General features: G+C 49.3%; 1 long non-coding RNA gene across 1 annotated transcript; it reads right to left on the bottom strand.

Annotated features, from left to right (window-relative positions):
* Positions 1-274: 274 nt before the first annotated feature.
* On the bottom strand, positions 275-9180 carry LOC137220880 (uncharacterized). The gene is made up of 3 exons (XR_010941825.1): positions 9071-9180; positions 1484-1607; positions 275-457 (listed from the first exon to the last, which is right to left on the bottom strand). It is a non-coding gene; the product is annotated as an uncharacterized lncRNA (long non-coding RNA).
* Positions 9181-11418: the final 2238 nt, after the last annotated feature.

The following is an 11418-nucleotide window of genomic DNA, read 5'->3' as shown; positions in this document are numbered from 1 at the left end:
ATAGGAATGTCAATCAGTCTAAACGTTTTGAAAAAAAATGTATAGCATCAGGTGCTGTAAAATAATTATCTGATGTTTGGGGAAAAATGGAGAAAAATAAAACTGGACCTCCACCTTAAACTATGTACAAAGGTGGATTCCAAGTGTATTAAGCACCTGCCGATGAAAGGTAAAAGTATAAAGCTAATTACAGATAATGTAGAAGAGAGTCTCACTCTGACACTTATTAGCTATATGACCTTGGGCAGGACATTTCACCCCTTTGAGTCTCAGTTTTCTCTTCTGTAAAATTGGAGATTTAATACTCACCTTACAAGGTAATGTACGTAAAGTACCTGGCACAGGTAGGCGTCTTTGACAAAAGTAGCTGATTATTCCTTTTCTCCTGGGTACACAGCTAGATCCTCTTGCCTGGCCTCTCTTGTGTTGTTATGTCCGTGTGAGTGAGTTCTGGGCACTAGAAGGTGAGTAAAAATGATGAGTGCACTTCTAGGCCTCCCATACATAATTCCATATTCTCTTCCCCATCCAGTGGGTGAATAGAGAAGATCTGGGGCTATAGGTCCTCTATGGAGGATGTACAACCAGATGGAAGGAGCCTGGGTCCCTGAATCACCACCTGGAAGGCTGCTTGGCCAAGAACTGCTGATGAGACTTCATGTGCATAAGGTATAAACTTCTATTGGGTTAAGTCACTGCAATTTGGAGGCTCTCTACTATCGCAGCTAGCAATACCTATCCTAAACAACACAGGGCCCAATAATTATCATGCAGTTTGACCAACAGATTTCACTTCTGGGAATCTAATGGTCTGGGTTCATTAAATCTGGTTCCCGGTGTAGCTCCTGGTAGGCAGCAGTGAGGTTTCTTAATCCAGTCACTAATCAAAAGTGCACACTGGAGGATTTCCAGAGAAGTGGCTAATAGAAAAATCAATTCTGTTGGTTGACTTAAGGTTTTGTTCTAAATTGTTTCAGTTGGGTTTTTGTACTCTGAGGTTGGGATGGGCTAGAGTGTTTTGACTAGACTAGACTAGAGCTCAAAAACTATTCAAAGGGTAAGCCAAACTAAAAGTAGAAAAGGGAAAAATATGGAAGTAATCAGATTGTCTATATCAGCTGATAATAGTCTGTCCCGGGGCACACAGCCAAAAAACATTAACCCTGGGCAGCCGCTCATACACTCTAGGTGATCTGCTGAGGTGACAGCTAGCCCGGGGGAGGGCACAGCTCCAGGGGCTGTGAGATGCAGATAATTCCTCTGACCACGTGCCTCCAGCCTCAATTCCCAAGATAAAACATGGCGCTTAAGGGAACACCGAGGTGTGTGTGTGTGTGTGCGTGTGCGTGTGTGTCCAACCATCTCACCAAGGAGACCATTTTAAATGTGGGAAAATCTTTATGCAAAAGAATATTTAGGACAGTATTATTTACAGAGTGAAAAACTTCCAAAGCAACTGAAAGGCCTATGGCAGTCACCTTACCCAATAGCCATTCCGGCTTCTTCCTTAGAAAACAGTATCCCAATTGCGCTCTGCCTCCAAATATTGAGTCAGGATTGTTCTAAGCCAGTCTTGGTTCTTCCATTTCTTCTTGTCAGCGATTAATCTAGGATGGGACATATGATTCCGGCCAATGAGTTGTAAGGGAAAGTTTGCTAGGGGCTTTTCAGAAAGACAGATGACAGAGGCTCTCAGGAAAATGGCCTGTCCTCCCACACCAGCATTTGCACTGTGGACCCTGCTGATGAAGATGTGATTCCTGGAGATGCTGTGCCTTCCTCTGCCGTGGCTTTTATCACTCTGATTTCATGGTCTGCCTCTGCTAGTCTCCTTGTCTGTGAGCTCCTTGAGGTCAGGGACCTCTCCTGATTCATTTCTGAGCCCCCAGTGCCTGGTGTAGGGTCTGACACCACGTGGGTGAGTTGATGGGTCAGATGGATGAATCAATCAATAAATGCATAAATGGAGAGCCAACCTGTGCGGTATCCAACGTCATGAAAAACGAGGAAAGACTGGGGAGCTTTTGTAGACTGTAGGAGACCAAGGCAATATGAAGACAAACGCAGTGTGGTCTCCTGGATGGGAGACTGGAACAGAAGGAGGACATTAGGGAAAAAACTAGCAAAATTCAAATAAAGTAGATGCACTGTGAGTAGCTTAGTTTATCGGGCATATCAGTGTTCTTAGTTGAGACAAATGTTATGTAAGATGTTAACATTAGAGGGAGCTGGGTAGAGGGTTTTTACTATCTTTATAGCTCTTTTGTAATCCAAAGTTATTTCAAACTAAAGACCTAAATGCATAAATGCTGAGGAAGGACAGAAGCTAGGATTATCCAGGGATTTACTAAGTTGGTGAATAAACTAGGACTTGAAAGAGAAGATAGAGAAACTTGGGATCAGGGACCCAAAGGGAACAAATGTCTTATCGGGACCCAGTGGAAGGAAAGAACCAGTTTTGCTCAATTTTGGCAAGCCCTCTTGTCTCATCATCTGCGAAATGGGTGAAAACCTGCATGTCAGATCCCCATCTAGCACTTGCTAGCACTTGCTAGCACTGCAGGTCTAGCTAGGATTGCCTAAAAGCCCCAGTTCCAATGGCCTGGAGCAGTTTAGAACTTTCTGAGATTTCTGCAAATTTTCAGAGATTTAAGGTCTCATCATCTGCCCCCTTGTTGGCTCCTGCACTACGTGTGTGGTCTGAGAGCATCATTCGCTGGATTTACCACACGCATACCCCACTGGCGAGTTTAGGGGAGTAACTGAATGTTTCGGAGTCACAGGGCAACACAGCAGAACCTTCCCTTCTCTTGCTGACTCAACTCCTCACCCACGTCCTCTCCTGTCCCCTTACCTCCTCCCCCCACCCCAGGGACTGTCTCTGTGGTGGGCAACCAAACTCTCCTCTAGGAGGTCCTGCACCCCCAGGACCCTCAGTATCCTAACTCCTGCGATTCAGTCCATGTTAAAACACAATTCCTTTCTGAGGAGGAATTTTGACACCAGCTATTAAAGTACAATCTGCTTTAGCTCCTTGGTGAATCTAAAGCCAGGGCTGTCTCCTCTTGGACCCATTACAGCTGTGGCTTTGATCCACTGTGTCTAGACAACCTTGTGGGTCAGAATCAGTTGGGAGAAAACTGGCAAGGTAATGATTTGCTAACGACAAAGCACTGATATTTCAAATGATTTGGGTTAAAATCAGATGACTTAGAGTCTATCCAAGGTTAGTCCTATGACAATGCCATCCTTCCTCATTTGCATGCTAATGTGCTCTCTTAAGTGGGAGGGAAAGGGATAAAATGTGGAAGTGGTCCATGGGAACTGGGCACAGGAGAACACCACGTGTGTGTGACAACCTCGCCAGGTGTGCGTCAAGAGAAAAATAGGTTGAGAACTGCTGGGTCAGAGGATCTAGTGAGATCTTTACAAACTATAAAATAAGCAAAGTTAATGACTGAGGTTCACATTTGCCCCGGAAGAGGTGAGCTGGCCCAGTCCAAGCCACTGTCATTTTACAGCTGGGGAAATCGAGGCCTCCTTAGGAAGGAAGTGACATGCCATGAGCTAACGTCAACCCAGGGCTGGATCCCAGGGCTGCCCGCCAGCTCCGGACGCGCAGGCTCAGAGGCCATGGCTCACGGGTCCAGGCACTCTGCGGCATGTGGAATCTTCCCGGACCGGGGCACGAACCCGTGTCCCCTGCATTGGCAGGCGGACTCTCAACCACTGCGCCACCAGGGAAGCCCAGCAGCCTCTCTTTATACCTAGAGACATTCAGATGAAAATGGGACGGCCATGGGGAGAGATCAGTGGCTGGCCACGCGGCCCTCTGTTTTCCCCCCAAATTTCTAAGGATGCTGGGAGAGGAGCACTGTCCTTGGCCACCCAAAGACAGCATTGCTCTATCACACTTTTGATTTCTTTTCTCACTGGAGTGCATATTGTTTGACAATTTTAGGGATCATTAAGACCAAACACGTGGAGTGAGCTGAGTTCCAAGCAGGAAAGGATGCCGCATATTGGGAAGGGTTGGGCTCTCTGCCCTGTGGCATCTACTGCCTGACCTTGGCCGAGTGAGTGGACCTGAGTAGGCCTGGCTTTCCTCCACTGTATACCTGGGACTTGATGTGAAAAGTCCCAGGTTTACAGAGGACTGATGTGAAAGTGAGTGTCCCTGGCTCACAGTAGGTTCTTCCTTAGACTTTCCATTGTCTGCCCCAGCCCAGAACACATGACTGTGCTGTTTATGAGACAGGAACGTTTCTGCACCTTATTCTTCCTTCCACAGGTGTATAGGCTGCTCTTCATTCCCCCCAAAATCCTGTAAGAGGTGAAGGTACCACAGGCCTTCTGTGCCTGGCACAAGTGTCCAGAGTGGCGGGGAAGAGCACATGAATGAATTGGAATCTTTCTTTTGTGAGAGACAGAAGGCCACTTTGGACCACTGTATTCATCTCTTCAAGCACATCCCTTCTCCCGCAACCCAACATTTTAACACCGTGCCTTGCAATCCATTGGCAGTTCATTGGTATGTTAAGTAATGGTGTAGCTTATAATAAATGGCATTTTAGACTCTGTGAAACATGGTACCTGAAGCAACTCAGGGAACGCATCAGGTCCTGTAACTAAGCCATGGAAAGGAGCAATCATCAGGAGACACGAGGGACTTGAGGACCTGGGGGGTCCATTCTTTCTCTCCGTCTCCTTCTCTGTCTTCCTCCTCTCCCCCTCTCACTCCCCAGCCCATTCCCCATTCCTCTCTTCTCTGTGCCCTCTCTCCCTCTCACCTCCACTTCTCCGGGTTATCTTGGCTTTGTCCCCTTGGGTCAGCTCCCCCATAAAGCTGGAAGCATGGCCCAGGCATCTCCAGGCTTATAGAAAAGACAGCTCTTCCCCCATCATCTCTTGTAAGAAAAACCACAGCAAGGGACCCTGACTGGGTCACATGCCCATCCCTGGACCAATCACTTCTGAGCCTTGGCCATGTTCCCCCTCACACTATGGCTGGGAAAGTGGGATCCTATGAGTGCCAGCCTCCATCAGACCCACATGGCTGAAACTGGGATTGAGGGCTATTCTTCTGGGCAGACCGCACAAGAGAAGCCCACTATCTTGAGGCCTAAATTCATGTGTTCTACGGCAACGAGGAGCTTGGTTCCAAGAGCTCGTGGTACTTTCCCTTTTTGCTTCTCACCAGGTCAAGGTAATGTTGTCACTTATCATTAATGTTATGGATCACTATGGCCCCCATTTAGACTATACACTTATGTAGGACAAGCACATGTTCCCCCATTTATTTTGAGATGGAGGTCTCCTAATGCAATAGGCAGTCACTAAATCATTCCAGAAATTACTAATACTGCAGTTAATATTTACTGAGCACTTACAATGGGTCAGGCACAGTTCAAGTGTATTGCTTGTATTTTGTCATTTAACCCTCAAACCCACCCAATGAGGTAGATGCTGTCGTTATTCCCATTTTACAGGTGAGGCAACTGAGGCATGGGGAAGTTGAGTAACTTGCACAGTTAGTGGGGGAGATTGAATTCAGAGGTAAACAGCTGGACTCCAGCATCCATGCTCCCCACCACCACAGTGGCCTAGTGGGGCAGGGCTGAGTCTGTCCATCGAGTCCCACTGAGCTGAAGCCGCTGCAGGCCCATCCTGAACTCAAGCTCCTACTGTCCTCCAAATGGCCAGCCTGGGTGCCAGGACAGCAGGCGTTCGAATCCTCACAGATTTTATTTTAATCCTTGATAATAGTAGTTTACCGTTTGTTAGCACTGGCTTAAGACCTTAAATTATGATCTCAATTTTCTTCTAAACAACTCATTTTGCAGATGAGGAAACAGAGGTTCAGAGAGGGTAAGTAATTTATCTAGAGACACACAGCTCGGAAAGTGGGGAGTCAAGGTTGTAACCCAGGACTACCTGACTCCAGCACCTGAGCTCTAACCACGCACTTCTCCCCAGAGTGAGGAACCCCCAGGCTGAGTCTGGAGTGAGGGTGTGGGCTCTGGTCAGAAGGAGAGCCTTTGGGAAGGTAGACTCTCCTCTGCCCACATTCCCGTGCCCATTCCCACCCTGAGAACTGCTGTGGCCTCAGGGGAAGGCTGAGAGGAGCTGCCCATTTCCTCCCATGCTCTTAAACTTATCCCAGCCCGAGTCTCCAAGTGTCCAGGAACAATGCCGCCACCATGTAGGATGCTTGTGTGGGAACTGTTCCCGCCTCTGGACTGCATCACTGTCAAGATTGTCTGTGATTTTCAGAGGACTGCGTTCACTGGGCCAATACATAATAGTAATCATAACTACCACTTAAGAAATGCTTCATACAGGCCAGTCACTGAGCCAAGGGCAGTGGAAATTCCCTCACTCATTCTTTCTAATGCCCTTTTATAATGAATGTTCAGGGAGTTGAGGCTCAAGGAGGTAGAGTGGTCGAGGCTGCATAGTTAGCAGGTGGCAGAGCCGGAACTTGAACCCGGGTCTGATTGACTTCAAAGTCCATGACTTTAATGCCAAGTTTATGCTGCTTTTTAGCCTGTGCCAAGACAACAGAGATCAAGAAGGTACAGTCCTTGTTGCCAAGAAGCTCAGCGTCCAGGAGCAGGGAAACATGAACGCACCCAAGTTGCAGTCGGGTGAGGACAGGAATAATGGATGCATGTGCCGGTCCTGAGGTCGCACAGGGAGGGAAGGTGTCATCCTGGATGGTGTATTCTTCAAGACTCACGACAAGTGACAGGAGTTCAACTCAAACGGGCGGTGATGGGGCACAGAGTAATTGGCTCATATTGTAGAAAAGTTCATGGAGTGGCTTCAAGCATGGCTTGATCCAGGAACTAAAGAAGGCTAACAAGAGTCTCTCCCCAGCTTCAGGCTTCCCTGGTGGCACAGGGGTTGAGAGTCCGCCTGCCGATGCAGGGGACACAGGTTCGTGCCCTGGTCCGGGAAGATCCCACATGCCGCGGAGTGGCTGGGCCCGTGAGCCATGGCCGCTGAACCTGCGCGTCCAGAGCCTGTGCTCCGCAACGGGAGAGGCCACAACAGTGAGAGGCCCGCGTACTGAAAAAAAAAAAAAAAAAAGAAGGTTCTGCTCCTTGAAAGGCAAGACATCCACCGAAGGCACCTGGTCAACACTCTGCGAAGTCAAGGTGGTTAGCAACCCTAAGGAAGGTCCCTGTTTACTTTTCATTTCAGCCAAATGCCCAGAATGGAGGGTCTTTGAGTTTCCTGGGGTGATAAGCCACTCTCTTCCGTGGTCAGAGGTGGAACCACTGCTCAGCTATTGGCCAGATCTGGGTCACCTGCTCACTCCTGAAATTAAAGGAGAGAGCCAGCCCCCAGCACACCGCAGTGCTGGCACTGGAGAAGGGGCAAAGGGGGCTGAGTGGCAGACAGGCAGTGCCCACCCAAGGTCGGTCAGGCCAGGGAGGTTTACGGAGGAGAACCCCTGCAGGGAGCTTGGTCCTGAGGGACAGACAGAAGCTCCCTGAACAGAGCTGGGACTGGGAGGAGAAGGGCGTCTCCCTCCAGGGAAGCAGCCTGTGGCCAGCCATGAACGTGTGAACTAATAATCTGAGTGTACATGGGAGAGGAGTGTGACATGAGACTTCAGGGGGACAGGCCAGGGCCTGCGGGCCTGGGGGCCATGTTCGGGAGTTGGAACTTGCTGCTGCAGACACCCCGGGGAGGTAAGGCCTGATGAGCAAGGGCAAGAGCTCTGGGCTGGACCTCCTGCCCGGCCCCTCCCTCTCTGTGCAACTGATTCTCAGCCTCCCTTTCTGTAAACTGGGGAGGAGACGACGCAGCCTTTGCAGAATTGAAGCGAGGGCAAAATGAGGCAAATCCGCGGTGAGCGCAGAAGAAGTACATAGGAAATGCTCAGAAACACAAACCATTACTGTGGACAGATTTTAAGCATCAGAGGAACACGCTCTGATCTACGCTCTAGAAAGCTCTCCCTGGGATGAGGTGGAGGATGGAGGCCAGGAGACCAGTGGGAAGAGGCAAATGTGACGCTTCAGGTCCTGGTGAGAGACAGAGAACGGCTGCAGGGAGACGGAGAACACAGGGCTGACGGGAGAGAACTGACGGAGAGAAAATTCCACTGCACTTGGCAAAGGATGCGATGTGGGGAGAGGGAAGAATGCAGGATAAAAATAAACAGGAAGACAAAAATCTATCCTTGACCTTGGATCCCTTAACTTTTCACTTTTGAACAAATAAATTGTCTCACATAAAATTCAACCATTTGCCCTAGGTGTTTTTTTTTCTTCTTTTTCTTTAAGTATCTCAGAACTATACCTCTGGATGATTTGATTCCCAGTTTTGAAATCTTAGAGCTTTGTGTTTAACCCGAATGTGCTTTGAATGTCCCACCTGCTCCCACTTGCTTCACCTGAGAAGTCTGCCCCGTTTTCTAGGCCATGAACTTGAGCTTGTTTGTGTGAATTTGCAAGCAATTTTATTCACCAGGATGAATCTAAATCCAAATAAGTTTCCGGGACTCAAGTTCTAATGAATCCTCACCAAAAATAAATGAAAAAGAGGAGGAGGTGAAGGAAGAGGAGGTGGGGAGAAAAAGAAAGCAGCAGCCATTGAGAATTCGAAAGAAAACAGAAACAACCAGAAAAGCCCCTCAGCCACTTCACAAAATCTTTCCCAAGAGCCATCTGACGTCTAACCGTTAACAGTGATGACGCTGAGACTTTGTACTGAACTTTGTCGTTTCGAAGCCATTTTTTACAGTCATTAATTAATCCGTAAATGAATCAGAAACATATGGATCATATTTCACTGGAATCACATGATTTTAAATCAGAGGAAGACTGATGTAGGGAAAACAAACAACAAAAGGGCTTTAAAAATTGTTTTTTCTTACTTTTCGGTGTTGTTAAGGCCGAGCGCTTGATGACTGAGTGAAACGTTACGTGGATGGCAGATAGGATCAGGTTGTTCATGGAGTTTAATGAGAACATAAAACCCGGATTTCCATTACAACACCCAAGCTTCCTTGGGTGGAAACGCTAGAGGGAAGGAAGGAATAAACAGGTATATTTACTTGTCCAGGAACCCAATCAATCTTCCCTGGGGAACCAGCTCCTGGGTACAACAAAGCAAAGGCCCCTTAGGCACTCCGATGTCAAACTGCGGTGCACGTTTCAGAAGGACTTTCGGTGCGTGGCTCTCTGCTGGCGGGAGGTAGGCAATTCCCCAGACACCTGAAGCCTGGTTATTAATAATAAAAACAATAGTAGCTGAAGCCTAGTGAACTGTTACTATGAGCCAGGCACTGTTCAAGTACTTGACATTCATTAATTCATTGAATCTCATGCCGACCCTATGTCCCATCTTGCCCTGTATACGTAGCAAAGAGGGGTGGAGGATGGTCAAGTACGTTATTCCCGATTACCAGCGGTTACATGGTGAAGTGTATCTTCAAACCCAGGCAGTGGGCTCCTAAGCATGAAGCTGGACTGCCCTTCTCGGCCTGGTGGGGGTCTGGGGAACCTCCCTCTCCTTTCTCCTCGTCACCCAGCACACACGAGGTGGCTTAAAGCATTCTTTTGTCATGTTCCCCAGGGTTGTCTCTCCCAAGGATGGGATCTCATGGAGACACCAACTCCAAGCCCAAGCCTGGAGACCCCTTGTTCCTTCCGGGCCCTGGAGAATGAGCTCCCCACTGGGCTTGGCCTCCAGCCCCCCTGCACAGAGTGGCTGACAGAGTGGATGGCCCCTTGTGGAGGCAGGGGATGCCAGTGGCCGGCAGCACACACTTTCCCTAGAAAGCATCATTTCTGTTCAAAGAGCAGGGTCTTCCAGGGTGAGAAAGACCCGCACTCCGAGGAGGACGGGAGAAGAGGCCTCTGCGTGCTTTTGCACGTTCCCCCCACTCCTCCCTCACTCCCCTCCAGCCACGTGGGCCCCCCTTCTGTTCCTCACAAGCACCAAGCACCTCCCCACCCTGCCTCCCCAGCCTTTGCCAATGCTGGTCCCTTGGCCTGGAAAACCCTTTCCCGAGGCCTTCAGGCCTCAGCTTAGCTGAGAAAGCTCTCCCAGCCACCTCTGACCACATGGTCCAAGTAGGCCCCCTCTACTCTCTCGCGGCCCATGGCTTTCCCCCTTCCGTGCCTTATCCCAGTTTGTAATTGCATGTTTATTTGCTCACTGATGTGTTGATTCTCCCTCCCCTCCTCATCTGTGCCCCCTAGGAAGCTGTGTCTCTTTGCACCTTATGTAATGGTGTCCAACAAAACCGGACCTAGCCCAGAGCCGCATACTGAGCCTGGACCACACAGTATGTGCTCAAAAAATATTTAATTAAATGAAAAAGTATCAATCAGATTCTGATCTCGCAGTGCAATTCTGATGACAGAATTTTCTCTTCTTCGTTTGCTACTTCTGGCGCTTAAACTCCATGGCAGCTGGACTGGAGTCCTGGGAGAATCACAGAAAAGTATTTTCATTTTATTTTAATTTGACAAACGCATGGAGCTGGGAACCTGGGACATAGAAACTGGAAGTACGAGGCCCTGCCCTGAGGGGCTCCAGTCCATTGCAAGAGAACAATTCAAACTTTTGCCAGCTTGAGGGAGGCATCCAAGAAGACTGCGGTGGAGTTGGGATGAATGAACATGACCTTGCCCAGCAAAGCAGGGGCAAGGGCATCCCAGGCAGAGGGCAGAAGAGGCAAAGGCCGAGAGGTGGGAGAGATCACGGCATATTTGGGGAACTTCCCATGGGTTAGCATGGCTGGCGTGGAAAAGGTGGCAGATTAGGCTGGAGAGAACCAAGCCACAGCCAAACCCTCAAATGCGTCAGGGTTATGCAGTGGGGACCCCTGAAGGCTTTGCACCCAGAAGTGTGGTCGGGTCCTTCTGTTCGCACAGTGACCAGCATGGAGGGGGCAAGACTGGGGGCAGGGAGACCAAGAGGGGGTGAGGGAACAGATCGAAGTGCTCTTCAGAGGTAGGCCTGACTGGACTGGGCTTAGATCCCACGTTCAAGGAGAGGAAGAAAGTGCGAGAGATTCGGGAGTCCCCGCAGGAGTGGTGTCTCCTGCATCCCATGTCCCGGGGGTGCCGGGCTCTTGCGGCAGACTCTCATCTGAATAAGCAGCATCCTTAAGGTCTGATCCCACGTTCACTGGCAAATCGCCCCCAGTACCCAGCTCCACCCTGCCCCCAATAGAATTTCTGGAAGACTCTCTGAATGTCAAGGCCTTTTAAATCCATCAACTGCAGGGTGAAGCCGCCCAGCTCTCACCCCCAGCAATAACTCCTGGGTTCAAGGGCCGCAGGGAGGAGGATCTACTCTTCGGCACAGCTGAAATTGTTGTTTCCCTCACAATATAAAACCCCCAGTTCACGAGGGTGGGCGGGCAGGGCTCCAAGAGCAGAATGCCGCTTT

The sequence above is a fragment of the Pseudorca crassidens genome, chromosome 3 (genome assembly GCF_039906515.1).
Source record: "Pseudorca crassidens isolate mPseCra1 chromosome 3, mPseCra1.hap1, whole genome shotgun sequence".
NCBI lineage: Eukaryota > Metazoa > Chordata > Mammalia > Artiodactyla > Delphinidae > Pseudorca > Pseudorca crassidens.
This window is presented reverse-complemented; position numbering and strand designations above follow the sequence as displayed.